We start from the raw sequence: 14,547 nt of genomic DNA on the forward strand, positions 1-14,547 counted from the left end.
CAGGGTTGGTGTGAGGATCTTAGCACATGTCTGGCACAGGGTAGATGCTTAATAAATGCTGGTTTCCTTCCTAGCTAAAGCCACTCTTCCTCCAAACTTCCCTATTTCTGTGGAGGGTACCATCACTCATCTAGGCATAAAGGTTCACAATCTAAGAGTCGTCCTCAACGCTTCCCTCTTCCTCCCTACCCATCACCAATCAGCTACCAAATCTTTGTTCTACATCTTCGACATCTCTCTCATCAGTCCCCTTTTTGTTACTCAGATCACAATTGCCCTCATTCAGACCCTCAGTACATCTTTACTGGACTACTGGAAGAGTCTCCTACTTGATCTTCCTGCCTCCAGACTGCCCCTCCTCCAATGCATCCTGCACACAGCCACCAAAAGGATTTCCCAAAAGTCATCGATCCCCTTCTCAAGAGGCTTAAAAGGCTCCCTACCATCTGTAGAATAAAAGATAAACTCCTCTGCGTGGTAAGGAAATCCCTTTATAATCTGGCTCGAACCTATGTCTCTACTAGGTTGCTAACACATTTCTTCCCCTCACAAACTCTGCGCTCCAGCCAGGCTAGCGTACTCATGCTTCTCTGTACCAACATTTCATCTCCTCCCTTCAAGCCTTCAATCCAAACTAGAATCTATCCAGGACCCTGAAATGCTCTCTCTCCTCTCCTCCACACCTTAGACCCCCCCCCAGCTCCCTTCCTTTAAGAGTGGTCCCCTCGACCCAACCCATCCCAGAACACTGTGTATTTATTCTGAGTCGCTCCTATATTTACTTATCTGCATGCACGCTGCATTCTTCTGGAAAGTATCAATCAATCCACATTTGTAAAGCATCTACTACACTCCAGAGATAGCCCAAGAGGCAAAAGACAGTCCCTGCCCTTAACATCAACTCCCCAAGGGACAGAATGTGTCCTTGTACAGCCTGTGCATGGCACAGTGTCTGAAAGCAAGTGTTTAATAAACGCTCATTGACAGACTGATCCCCCCACACGGGCATCCAAAGTACTCATCTGCTGATTGGCACCAGAGGAGGGGGTGATGCCACACAAAGATGGCAAAGTGGGCTGTGCATCATGACCTAGAATTCCGCCCTGCTCTCCTCCACACACCAGAGGCCTCAGAGGCTGCTCGTTGGTGCAGATGGTCACTTACCCAAGCTAGGCTCTTGACTCAAGGATATAACACCATCCAATAAGGCCTTGGCTCTCCACCAGCAACCCCATACCAACAAAATCCTACCTCTCTTGCACAACTGTCCAAACAGTGTTAACCAGAGGCCCGTTTGGGCAAGGCACTGTGCTACCTTTTGGGGAAACAGATGCAAAAATGACCTTGCCTGCCTTCTTGGGGCTTATACTCTGTTGAGGAAACCTAACGTATCTGCCAACAAATGAGGGATGTCCCAATGGTCTTGGTGCAGTTTTAAGGGGAGATCCCAACATGACTCCAAGCCCACCAGACATCTCCGCCGGCTGGCTGTCTTTTGCTCTTTCCTCCTCTTTGTTAGATGGCATCAGTTTCGAGGCACTCTATTGACGCATCAATGTACCCCGCCCCATGGCCAGGCACTTTTGGCATTTCCTCATTTTGGGATATAACGGCCTGATCTCAAAGCCCACATTAAAATGCATCATCTCTTAGAGGCCCAGCTGAGGCCACGAGTCTCCTCTCTCACTTCCCCTTCATAGCTCAGGCTGAGTTTCCTGGTCTATGAAGTCACTCGTCCACCCCTCTGGGACCCTCGTCCAGCCAAAAGGGCCTTGGCCCAACCGGCAGAATGTCTGCTCAGCTGAAGAAGGAACTCGGCTAGACTGGAAGAAGTGGAACTCACACTGGGGTTGGGAGAAAATGGCCGTAATAATCAGAAGAAAAGGGGTCGGGTTAGGGACTGGGCTAGTGATTTCACTGAAATAGTCAACCTCCAAGGGAGGAAACTTCCTCCAGTAACATGGGGCAGCGTCTTCCCTAGAACTTATAATAGTCTAGAACACGGGTTCTTCACATCCTTTGGGTCTGACACAGACGGGCTGGGTGACCCTGAGCAAGTCACTAATCTGAAAGTCTAAAGAAGTCAATGGAATAATACTTTTTTATTATTATTATTTTAAACCTTTACCTTCTGTCTTAGAATCAATGCTAGATATTGGTTCTAAGGCAGAAGAGCGGTAAGGGCTAGGCAATGGGAGTCAAGTGACTTGCCCAGGGTCACCCAGCTAGGAAGTGTCTGAGGCCAGATTTGAACCCAGGACCTCCCGTCTCTGGGTCTGACTCTCAATCCACTGAGCCACCCAGCTGCCCCGTGGAATAATACTTTTAAATGCATCCAATATAATGTCATTTCAGTAGTTTTCAGTCATGTCTGACTCTTTGTGACCCCATTTGGGGTTTGCTTGGCAAAGATACTGGAGTGGTTTGCCATTTCCTTCTCCAGTTCATGTTACAGATGAGGAAACTGAGGCAAACAGCTTAAGTGTCTTGCCCAGAGCCACACGGCTAGGAAGTGTCTGAGGCCTGATTTGAACTCCAGAAGATGAATCTTCCTGTCTCTAGGTCTGTGGCTCTATCCAGTGTCCAATATAATTCACGGGATTACAAGCAGACCGATTATTCTGGTGCCGTAAATACAGTTTTCAGCTTAGGGGTTCTGGGTTCAGATTCCCCGTCTTGGAGTCTTCTCTAGCCTACGTGAACGCCCTGCCTGGGATTCTACACCAAAAACGTGTGTTCAGAGGACAGGCTTGACCTCGAGTCTTCCTGCCTTCGAGGCGGGTCTTCTCTCCCCTGCGCCAAGCTAATAATAACCACCCGAGTGAGAAAGAGACCAGAACCAAGCGAAAGGCTGGTTGCTTGGTCAGAGGAACCGAGAATAGAAATGAATTGGCACTCTGGAGAGAAGACCTCATCACGGCATTTCTTTGTTTTTTCAACCCTTCCCTTCTGTCTTAGAATCCATACTAGGGACAGGTTCCACGGCAGAAGAGCGGTCAGGGCTAGGCAAGGGGGGTTAAGTGACTTGCCCAAGGTCACACAGCTAGAAATTTGGCCTGGAAGAGAAGACACGGGAGGAGGGCGAAGGAAGGACATTTAAGCATTCAGGGATTGCTGTGTTCTTGTTCTACTTGGCCCCAGAGGCCAGAATCAGGAAAGATGGGTGGAAGCGGCAAAGAATCCGATTTAGGATTGATGGCAAGGCCAAGATCTCCTAGAGCTCAGGGAGAAGCTCAAGGGCCCTGCTGAGGGGCCAAGACCCGGCATACGGGTTCTAGACAACTAAGGGTCCGGGTTGGAGAGGCTGCCAGGAACAATGACCCAAGGAGACCCTGAGGAAAGGGTAGCAGTTGGCCCAGCAGGGCTTAGCCAGAGGCCGTGGCGGCGACGCATCTGACGGCCAGATTGAAGAAGAGAGAGAGGGGGCCAGAAATAGATGCAACGAAGGCCAGACCCAAGAGCCGCAAAATCAATAGATCAGCCTCCCCGCCTCTGCCGGGCAAAGCAGGGGATGTGGGGGCAGCTCGATTGCATTTTCAGAAATTAGTTTAAGTAACAAGGTAGGTGGAAGACATCATCAGCTTAAAAAATCGCCCGTTAACTTCCCAAAGACGTGCCACCGTCTGTGTGACGCCCTTCAGCATCCCCACGGCTGCCAGTAAGGGACTTGACAGAACCCCTTACGGGAAGGTCTTAGTGACTCAGCGGCAGACCCTGGGCAGATCCCTTCCCCTCTGAGGGTCTCATTTTCCTCCTCTGTAAAGACACGGGTTGGACTAAATGTTCTCGAAGACCCCTGCCAGTTCAGAAATTCTGGCTCCTAAGCGCCCTCCTTCCTAGCATTAACATTTGGTGCTCTAAGACTGCTCCCAGCTTTCACCTTAGATGTTCTAAGGTCCTTCCAACTATGACCTCTTACACCCCAAGACCCCTCGAAGCCATGACCTCCCATGTTCTGTGCTCAACGCTCAAGGCTCTCCTCCAACGCTAATCTCCAGTGTTCTACGTTCTGATGACCTCTTCGGTTCTGATCTATCATCTAGTCTCCTCCAGTTCTGATGTTCTATGTTCCAAGCCCCCTCCAGCTCTTCTATCCAGGTTCAAAGAACCCTCAAGTCTTGATGTTCTGGGTTCTAAGGCAGATCCAGCTCGGATGTTCTATGTTCCAAGCCCCCTCCAGCTCTTCTATCCAGGTTCAAAGAACCCTCAAGTCTTGATGTTCTGGGTTCTAAGGCAGATCCAGCTCGGATGTTCTATGTTCCAAGCCCCCTCCAGCTCTAATATTCTGTGTTCTAAAGTGCCTCCAGCTCAGATGTTCTATGTTCATCCCAGCTCTGATATTCTAAGGTCCTGCTATCTCTGATAGTCTAGTCTAAAAGCTCCCTAGTTCTGGTGTTTTATATTCTAAGGAAGGCCTCTCCTCCTTGGATGTCCCGTTTCCAAGGTTCTTTCTAGCTCTGCTGCTCTAAGGTCCTTCTCACTTTGATGTTCTACGTCTGATGGCCCCTCTAGCTCTGATGTCCTGTTTCAAAAGTTCTCTCTAACTCTGATGTTCCAGGTCTTAGATCTCCCCAGTTCTGATGTTCTGTGTTCTATATTCTAAATCCCTTCCAACTCTGATGTTTCGTGCCCTTTGTTCTAAGGTCCCTCCCAGTTCTGATGCTCTCTGTTCTAAGGGCTCCTCCATTTGGGGGTTCTACGGCTTATGTCCTAAGGCCCTTCCTGCCTCGGATATTCTGTACTCTAAAGTCCCTCCTACCCCTGCGTCCTATGTTCTTTGTTCTAATGTCCCTTTTGGCCCTGGTGTTCTGTGTGCTGAGGTTCTTCCCAGCTATGATGTTCTGTGCTGTAAGAACATGTCGGCTCTGACATTCTGTGTTCTGATGCTCCTTCCAGCGGTCATGTTCCCTGTTGTAAAGCCCCTGAAGGTCTGTAAGGCTCCTTTCTAGCTCGGGAGGCCAATGGTTCCACAGTCTCTCCCCTACCCTTAGATTATTAGATGGGAAGAAATACCCCCTTCTCTCCTCTCCTCTCTCCTTGTCACATCTGCGTCAGGTCAGCTCAGCCGGAGAAGGAGCTGGTTAGGGCCCGGCGCTAGGAACAGAAATAACACACCCACCACAACGAGGGGCCCCCCTAGAAGGAGGCGCTGCAGGGATATGGTTTCCCCCACTTTACAAATAGGGAAACTGAGGCTCGGGAAAGTTGAGGGTTGGTTTGCCAGGGTTACAGAGCCAGTACAGGTCTGAGGCTGGGTCGATCACATCCCCTGGAGGCCAGCTCCAGCACTGCCCGCTACACCAGGGGTCAGAAAACTGGAGCCCAGGGTTTCTAGGGCCTGCCAGCTCCTGTGCCCCAGGATCCCCACATGGAGCAGCCAGCGGCCAGCTGTCCCCCATCCCCGTGAGCGTGTGGATCGACAAAGGAGCTGTGTGAGGGGAGGAGGGACCCTCCCCACGAGGGGGGGGGAGGCGGCAAAGAGAACGACCAACGGACGGCGTGTGGCGTCTTCCTGGCCAAGGCCCGTCTACCGAGTCTTCTATTTGTGCCGAATGAATGTGGCCGAGCCGTCCTGCCCTGCCTCAGCCCTCACAAAGGCTCTCAGCTCCCTCCTTTATGCTTCTCTTCACTTCCAGCGTCAATAAAGAAAAGAGAACGCGGAGCTCCCTCGTCCAGTACCGCCATCTCCCTCCCTCATTGCCAGAACGCCAGGGGGAGGAGAGCAAGCAAGGATCGAGATACTAAATGTAATATTTATTAGCAAAGCTACTGACGGCTTGGATGGGGTTTGTTTTTTAAATTAAGGATCAAAGAATCCGGCTCAAAATGACGGCCTTGTTCTGAAAATAATCCCCGATGAGTCACATTTCTGTTGGAGGAAAACAAATCGCGAGCCTCCAGCAGGACGAGAAAAGGGCCTCTCGCACCCCAGAACCAGAGGCCTCCCCCCCGGCCACCGGGAACACCCGAAGACCACCGGAAAAGACACCCGCAAATGGCGCCGAGCCCCCCGCGGACCCCATCCCGCCCGCGGCCGGACCGAGAGGCAACTCCCAGCCTTCCAGAAAGCGCCCCCCGAGCCCCCGAGGTCCCCGTGAAGAGAAAACAGAGGCCCGTCTTACTGATCATGGTGGTGCCCCCTGCCAGGGAGGCCTTCGTCCCCTGGAAGAAGTCGTCGGCGGCCGTCATGCCCTGGTCCGGCATCTGGAAGCGGGTGTGCACGTCGATCCCGCCGGGCACCACCATCCTGGAGTGGGCTTCGATGGTCTTCACCCCTCCCGGCACGATCAGGTTCTCGCCTATTTGCCTGGATCAGACAGGACGGGGTCAGTCACGGGGCTTGTCGCAGAGTCACGACCCCACCCGGGAAGCAAATCGGGCGGCCCCACCCCACGCCACCGGCCTTCTGTGGCGCCGCCGGCCCGAGAGAGCAAAACGCTCTCCTGGAGACCAAGGCGGGAAGGCTGAGCCCGTTTTCTAAACGATCTGCTTTCACTCCTAAGAATTCCCTCACGCTCCCCGCGTCACCCCGGCATGCTGACCGCCTCCTCCCCAGAAGGCCGGCCACTAGACCTCGAGCAACTAACACGGGCCGGAAAACTTTCCAAATCCATTTTTTTAAAATACTATGTATTGGTTCCAAGGCGGAAGAGCGGTCAGGGCTAGGCCATGGGGGCTAAGTGACTTGCTCAGGGTCACCCAGCAAGGAAGTGTCTGAGGTCAGATTGGAACTCAGGACTCCCTTCTCCAGGCCTGGCTCTCTATTCTCTAAGGCACCTACTTGCCCCCTAATCATTCTCTCTTACTAAAGAAAAATTTAAATCATAGACTGCCTCCCCTTAAGAAAAAAATAATCAGAGCAGCTGGGTAGCTCAGTGACTGGAGAGTCAGGCCTAGAGATGGGAGGTCCTGGGTTCAAATTCGGCCTCAGACACATCCCAGCTGTGTGACCCTGGGCAAGTCACTTGACCCCCATTGCCCACCCTTACCACCCTTCCACCTAGGAGCCAATGCACAGAAGTTAAGGGTTTAAAAATAACAATCATTATCATAACTTGGAATTTATTGAAAATTTTACTAGTATAAATGGGTTTAAATCCATCCACTGAGCTGCCCAGCTGCCCCCTCAAAATCCATTTACTGAGGCAACTTCCAACACCCAAAGGCAGAGAGAACCACAGATGCGAGAAGCCTAGATCTTCTGAAAGAGGAAATATTAGTGGCACGAAAACATCACGAAAATGCTGTCATTCGATCAATGTGATTTTGCAGAAGGAACGGGAGGGCGGCCACTCTCGGCCAAGGACTTCATTTTAATGAAATCACGATTAATAATAAAATGAATAATGAAAATTTTGAAACATCAATGATGATAATAATAACAATAATAATAAAAATCCTGCTCTGAGCCAGATGTTTGCTCAATACTTTATAAACATCTCCGCTGACCCTCACAATGACGCTGGGAGGTGAGGCGCTATGATTGTCCCCATTTTACAGATGAGGAAATCAAGGCAGACAGAGATGAAGTGACTTGTCCAAGGTCACACCGTGTCTAAATGAATTCATTTATTCAGTAACACATGCAATGAACCACCAGACATTTCTTTTTTAGAGCTAGAAAAAAATAATAATGAAATTCATCTTCAGGAATAACAAGTCAAGAATTCAAGAGGAATAATGAAAAAGTGGCGTCTCTGCCTTCTGGCCAAAGTAGTTAAGCTCACCTTCAATATTTGCCCTTTCAGTGAATGTGCGGATGTTGTCGTTTTGTCCATGGTTGTGTCTAGCTCTGTGTGAGGGTCCCACCATTGGAAAATGACTGAGGCCAGATTTGAACTCACATCTCCCAGGCTCTAGACCCAGTGTTCTACCCACGGAGCCACCTAATCACTCCCTCTTTTTTTCTTTTAAAAACCCTGACCTTCTGTCTTAGAGTTGATACTAAGATAACTGTCCCAAGGCAGAAGAGCAGTAAGGTGGCTCAGTGGGTTGAGAACCAGGCCTAAAGGCAGGAGGTCCTGGGTTCAAATCTGGCCTCAAACACTTCCTAGCTGTGTGACCCTGGGCAAGTCACTTGACCCCCATGGCCAAGCCCTTAGCACTCTTCTGCCTTGGAACCAATACAGAGTACTGATTCCAAGACAGAAGGTAAAGGTTTAAAAAAAGAAGAATAAGAATAAGAGTGGTAAGGGCTGGGCAAAGGGGATTAAGTGACTTGCCCAGGGTCACACAGCTAGAAAGTGTCTGAGGCCAGATTTAGACCCAGGAGCTCCCCTCCCCAGGCCTGGCTCTCTATTCTCTAAGGCACCTACTTGCCCCCTAATCATTCCCTCTTACTAAAGAAAATTTTAAATCATAGACTGCCTCCCCTTAAGAAAAAAATAATCATAATGAGGAATTTATTGAAAATTTCACTAGTATAAATGGATTTAAATCCAAGTTCCATTATTTACAACCTATGTTATATGATCTTGGTAAGTCACGGTCCCTCTCTGGTCCTCAGTTTCCCTATCTGTCAAATCAGGAAGCGGGGCCAGATGGCTTCTCAAAGTCCCTTCCAGCTCTCTAGCGAGGGTCCCAGGACCCTCCCCATGCCGGGATCGAAGGCTGGCCTCGTGTCCAGGAAGGCCTGGGTTTTAGGCCCGTCTTTGAGACATACAGGCCGTCTGACCCTGAACAAGTCACCGGAAACTCTGCAAGACTAGAAGTTAAGAGAGGAGTGAGGGCCGATGGAGCTCCTTGGCACGGGGTGAGAATTTAGCAGACGCTTTTGCATTTCTTCATCCATATCAGAGCGGAGGGAGTTTCCCTCCTGGGAGTCCTCCCCCCCAGAGAAATCAGAGATCCAGACCTCTCCCCAAAAACCCAAACTCTGCTGGCACCACAGCGGCGCCCAGCAGCCCGGCTCGGGTCCTGCCCCTCCCAGCAGCCCTCGGCCCATCGGGGGAGGAAATCAGGGCAAGGAGCCACGGAAGGGCTCCCGAGGTGGGGAGGGGCAGGGGCAGAAGCTTCACCTTGATGGGCGAGCCCACAGAACTTCAGAACCGGACACAGAGGCTCTGTGCGGGCCGGGCAAGGAAAGAGGGGGCCTGCCGGAACCTTGAGAGAAGCACCTTCCAGTCCTGGGCCTGGCGCATAGTAAGTGCTTCATAAGTATCGATTGACTAGCTGACTGGCTGGTGAACTGGGAAATGAGAATGAAGGGCTCTCCGGGCTGCCCCATCGCTGGCACTGCTCTATTCCCCAGGGCAGGCTGCCAGGTTTGTTACCAAATCCAGGCGAGGACCCCAAAGGGGCCTTTAGCCCAGATTTGGTTCCAGGGTCTCCCGGGTATGAATCAGACGTCCTCCTTCTTGGACCCTTGACTGAGGAAGCAGACGTGCTGAGCCCGCCCAATCCGAGCCCCAGGGGAGCGAGTCACCCCGAAGCGCCACATTCCAAGGGAGCCTTCGGGACACTTCACATACCACAGGTCAAGTATTTGAATAAGAAATCAAGATACACTTTCGACTAAGTTCAAGAATACCTGGGAGCTCCCAGACCGCAGTCCCCCGTGATAGAGAGAACTGGGGGGAGGGGGTGCTAGAGGCACAGAAGGCCCCACCTCCCCAGGGGCCTGTATTATCCTTCAGCTTGCCTGGCCTGGGACTGCTCTAAAACAAACTGTTCATTTAAGCCTTCCAAGACAGAATTGTTCAAATTCACTGTATCTCGCTTGTTAAAAGGTATTTGGAGGAAGGCATCTGGTCAGAGACAGAGTGGATGGAAAGCCAGGCTGAGAGACGGGAAGTCCTAGGCTCCAAAACAGCCTCCAACATTTCCTGGCTGTGTGGTCCTGGGCAAGTCACTTAACCCCCATAGCCTAGCCCTTGCTGCTTTCCTGCCTTGGAACCCCCAAAACACATTATGGATTCTATGATGGAAAATGAGGATTTTTTTTGTTTGTTTTTTTGTTTTTGTTTTTTTTAAACCCTTAACTTCTGTGTATTGGCTCATGGGTGGAAGTTGTGGTAAGGGTGAGCAATGGGGGGGTCAAGTGACTTGCCCAGGGTCACACAGCTGGGAAGTGTCTGAGGCCAGATTTGAACCCAGGACCTCCTGTCTCTAGGCCTGACTCTCAATCCTCTGAGCTACCCAGCTGCCCCGGAAAATGAGGATTTTAAAAAAGGAAAAAACAAAGTGTGGCATTGCACAGCATCCTAGGAAGAACCCCAGATTTAGAGGGCCAAATTCTAACTCTCAACCTAACCACGTTGGAATCTCCCCTTCACCCCGTTCCCTCCAGTACTGCCACCGCTCCCCCACCCAGACTTGTTTCTCAGCGGTAAAAATGATGAAATTAGACTAGATGACTTGAAAGAGCCCCAGCACTTCTGAATAATCCTGCCTAACAGGCAACGTATAAACAGCACCGAAGTGCGAGGCAGGAAACGCGGGTTACGGTAATCCTGGGGCTTCTGTGAACTCACTGTGTGGCCTTGGACAAGCTACTTAAACTCTTTGGGGCTCAATTTCCTCTTCTAAAATAGTTTGGGAAAGTCGGACTGAATGAATGAATTCAGTCCGACTTCAGTCCAATTCTTAAAAGCTATTTGTAAACAGTTCTAAACAAGGTACATCCTTGAGAAAAATGTCCCAAACGGGGATGGTTGTCTTTCCTTCATTGGGTTTCTCTGTTGGCTGACATCAGAAAAATAATGTTCAGAAATGATCGTGTTGAAAAAAAAAAGAAAGAAAAGTTGTCAGATCAATACAAACAAAATCAATGGCTGGAGAAAACAAACCCACTTACTTTATCAACCCATCTTCCATATAAATGTCTGCGTAGAAGGACTGGTCATCATTCACGATCTTGCCTCCCTTGATCAAAAGCCGATCGCTCTGAAATGAGACAAGCGATCAATCAATATCATGTGGCTCGCTCAGACCCGAAGGGAGAGATGGGCGTGGGGGGTGCACGGCAGGCCCAGGGGATGCTGGAATAAGCCAGTCAGGAAGCCAACTCGGGCAGAGGAGTGAAGCTGCACATGATCATCCATTTCCCCTGCAAAGCCAATGGTTTTTCCTAAATAAAAGACTTTATGACTACTATTATCATTCTACCTGCAAGCCATAAAAACAAATTCACACCATCATCCTTTGAAAAGCAGGAACACAGTTTCAGATGGAATAGATAATGGTTTTCCAGCAGATTTCCCCCCCTCTTTTTTTTTTTTTAAACATTATTATTCACACCCACACAGAGTAAAGTCACTTCTTGGCTAAATTGGAGTCAGTTACAGTCAGAAAAATTGACGAAAAGTCTGTTGCCATTGGTTACTCAACACAAACAAACTCATTTGATCCAGCTGGAGCGAGGTTCCAATCCCTGGGTCCTTTCTAATGACACTTCTTCTAGGCAAATTACAAAGTCTCAAAGGAGTACACGGAGAAGGCTCTTTTAGTTTTCCTTCACAGGGCTGCCGTGGCTATTTTCAGGGGAGGAAATTCCCTCACCGATTCAGGTCAGCTTTTTCTCCAGAACCGAAGTCTAAGAGAGTTGTGTGGAGCTCGGGGATGTTAAAGTGACTTTGCCCACGGTAACAATGCCACTATATCAACTATAGCAGAAGCAGGATTTGAACCCAAGTCTCCCTGACTTCCAGGCCAACTCTCTCATACTATCTGCCCCCTTTTTTTTCCCTTAAACTTAAGACTTTTAAATTTCCTTAAATTTAAGACTTGTAAAACTTAAACTTTTTCCCTTAAACTTAAGAACTACCAAGTGGTTGTGAAACAGAGATGTCTCTGCGGAAATGCAGAAGTGACAGCAAATATTTCCACCAGATCCTCACTACCAAGGTCTGATTCCCTTATAGTCCCCTTGGCAGGTATTCCTGCAGCATGTCTGGGAAAGCGATTCAGGAACCTCTGGGGAAGCTGGAAAAGAAGTAAAAATATAGCATGACCCCCCCCCAACTGTTCTCAATTAAATGCAAAATTAATGTCATCTGTTCACAAACATCTGACTATTATTTTGGACTAAATGAAAGGCGGGCAAGCCAGACCAGATCCTGACATTTTATGAGACTGTGTTTAAAAGAAGGACTTCGTATTCTGGCTACCAATGGGATGCGCCCATCCATGTGGGTACCACTTCCAAAGGCACAGATCCAATGGCAGCTGAATCTGCACGTCCTGGAGGCCTTGTTACCCAGGAAATCCAGCCCTGGGGAGTTCCCTCGTGTGTAGCAAATCAGTACAGATAGGGAAGGATGGAGAGGTTTGCAGATGTGTGAGCATGTTTGGCTGAGACTATAAAGACAGGATCATAGGCCATCGTAGGTCTAGAGCTGAAAGGGACAAGTTCATCTTGTCATTATAAATGGGGAAACTGAGGCCCCAAACGATCAAGTGACTTACCCAAGGTAAGTAAGTAGCAGAGCTGGGAACCAAACCCAGTGCTCTTTCCCTGGCAGTACAATCATTTCTTTTGGGGAGGAGAGGATGGAGAAGGGGAATGTTCTGTACACTCACCCAAGTCCAGAAACTGTTCTCAGTTTCCTTTTGGGCTGAAAGGCCACTAATACAGTTAAAACAAGACATCACAAGCCCCTTTCCCCCAAGTGCAGATAAGGTGCCAAATAAGCAAAGAAAGAAGATTCCCTTGAGCTCAGGCTAAATCTTCCCTGTAGGAATGGTCCTGGAGGATGCCCTCAGTCAGCCATTCCTTGAGGGACCTCCGGATCACAATGATCATCTCTCCTAGGTCCCCGAGAGAGCACTCCTGGCCTCAGTTCCTTCCATGTAAAGTGAGGGGAGCTGGGTAATAGCTGAGCCCCCTTCCTCCAGGGCCATTCTGTGATCTCTTTAGCCTCTGTGGGCCTCAGTTTCTGTAAATGCAAGTGCTCAGACTCCTGACCTCAGAGGTCCCTTCCGGCTCCTGTGACGTTCCATGTAATGCCTGATCATCCTACAGGAATCATCACCTACAGATGCTGCTCAGAGGTGGGGAAAAGGAGAAGAGAGGGCGGGAAATCCAATTTTTTTTTATTTTCTTGCAAAAAACTCTAAAATTGAGGGCAGCTGGGTAGCTCAGTGGATTGAGAGTCAGTCCTAGAGACAGGAGGTCCTAGGTTCAAATCCGGTCTCAGACACTTCCTAACTGTGTGACCCTGGGCAAGTCACCTGACCCCCCCATTGCTCACCCTTACCACAACTTCCACCCATGAGCCAATACACAGAAGTTAAGGGTTAAAAAAAAAAAAAAAACACTGAAATCCTCCTATAGGAAAGTCTTTTGCTTGGCTTGTCATTCTTCTGCCCATTTCCTTTGAAAATGTTTGTTCTGGTATGAGGACACCTTAAACGGGGCACAGTTTGTGTATGGACCCCTCCAACTATAAAATACCCCCAGCCACCTGCGCCCAGTCAGCCCCTCCACCCCTGAGCTTCCCCAGGCTAAAGAATATTGACTAGTTTCCAGGAGAGAAAGAATTCCACGGAGAAAGGCTGGAGAAGGGCCATTCCTGGGCTCACACTTAGGTCAGTCTACAGAGACCTCACACCCAAATTCCATCTTTACATTCATCTGTTCCCCATCTCTTCACCACAATCCCCCATTTCTCCCTGGAAGGAAAGAAGCCTGAGATGGGTGTGCCCTTTGGGCTGCAGGAGCAAGGCTGGCTGGGGAGCCTAGATTGGGAAGGCAAGCTAAGGGGGAAAAGGCCCTGAGGATCTCCCACGACAGAGCATCCTTCCGATGGGGACCAGTCCAAGGCCTTTCCCTGGGCCTCCTACACAGGAATTGGTTCCAGAGTGAAAAAAACATAGAGTTACATAACAATGACTGCCCTCCCTCCCTCCCTCCCTCCCTCTCCCTCTCCCTCTTTTCCTCCCCCGGGGATCTCACTCAGGGATGCACACCACAAGAACTGGCAAGATTTTTCCAGGGGAGGCCGATGGGGGCGGGGTAGGGGCAAAAATTCATCTCGGCGGCTCGAAACTCTCGACATGGATTTGTTTTTGTGATGATTTGTAAAAGGGGGAGGAGGAGGAGAGGGAGGAGGGGAAGGCAGCGGCGGCAGCAGCCACAGCAGCCACAGCAGCAGCAGCAGCAGCAGCAGCAGCAGCAGCAGCAGCAGCAGCAGCCTCCCACCCTTTCTCATCATTGTTTTCTTCGGGGCTGCAGGGGATGGGAGCTCAAGGGCCATCTGTTCTGTTCAAGCTTGGGAGCAGCGCCATTCCCTCCGGACAAATACTTAGGCGCTGTCCCCCGGCTTCCAGCCGCAGCCGTAACAGCGAAAGCCTCTTTGTATGAGCCAGCGCTGGCTAGCGGGCAAAGAGAGGGCAGCTTCCTTCGCACTAGTGGGGGGCAAAATGGGGGAGGAATGGGGAGCTCGGGAACCCAAGAGCCCCGCCAGATCACCGGCGCCAGAGGAGGGAGCGCCAAGCCCAGGGAGGAGAAGAGGGGAGATGGGGGGGGGGGGAGGGCAGCTGAGGAGGGGAAGAGAAGAAATGGGAGCAAAGAGGGAATAAAGGAGGAAGAAGAAATGAGGGAGGGGG

The 14,547-nt window shown here is 50.2% G+C and overlaps 1 long non-coding RNA gene across 1 annotated transcript; it reads right to left on the reverse strand.

Moving 5' to 3' along the window:
- Positions 1-5,781: 5,781 nt before the first annotated feature.
- LOC123236650 lies at positions 5,782-10,870 on the reverse strand. Its single transcript, XR_006505429.1, has 3 exons — positions 10,796-10,870; positions 6,123-6,307; positions 5,782-5,869 (listed from the first exon to the last, which is right to left on the reverse strand). It is a non-coding gene; the product is annotated as an uncharacterized LOC123236650 (long non-coding RNA).
- Positions 10,871-14,547: the final 3,677 nt, after the last annotated feature.

Source organism: Gracilinanus agilis, chromosome 2 (genome assembly GCF_016433145.1).
Source record: "Gracilinanus agilis isolate LMUSP501 chromosome 2, AgileGrace, whole genome shotgun sequence".
NCBI classification, from domain to species: domain Eukaryota; kingdom Metazoa; phylum Chordata; class Mammalia; order Didelphimorphia; family Didelphidae; genus Gracilinanus; species Gracilinanus agilis.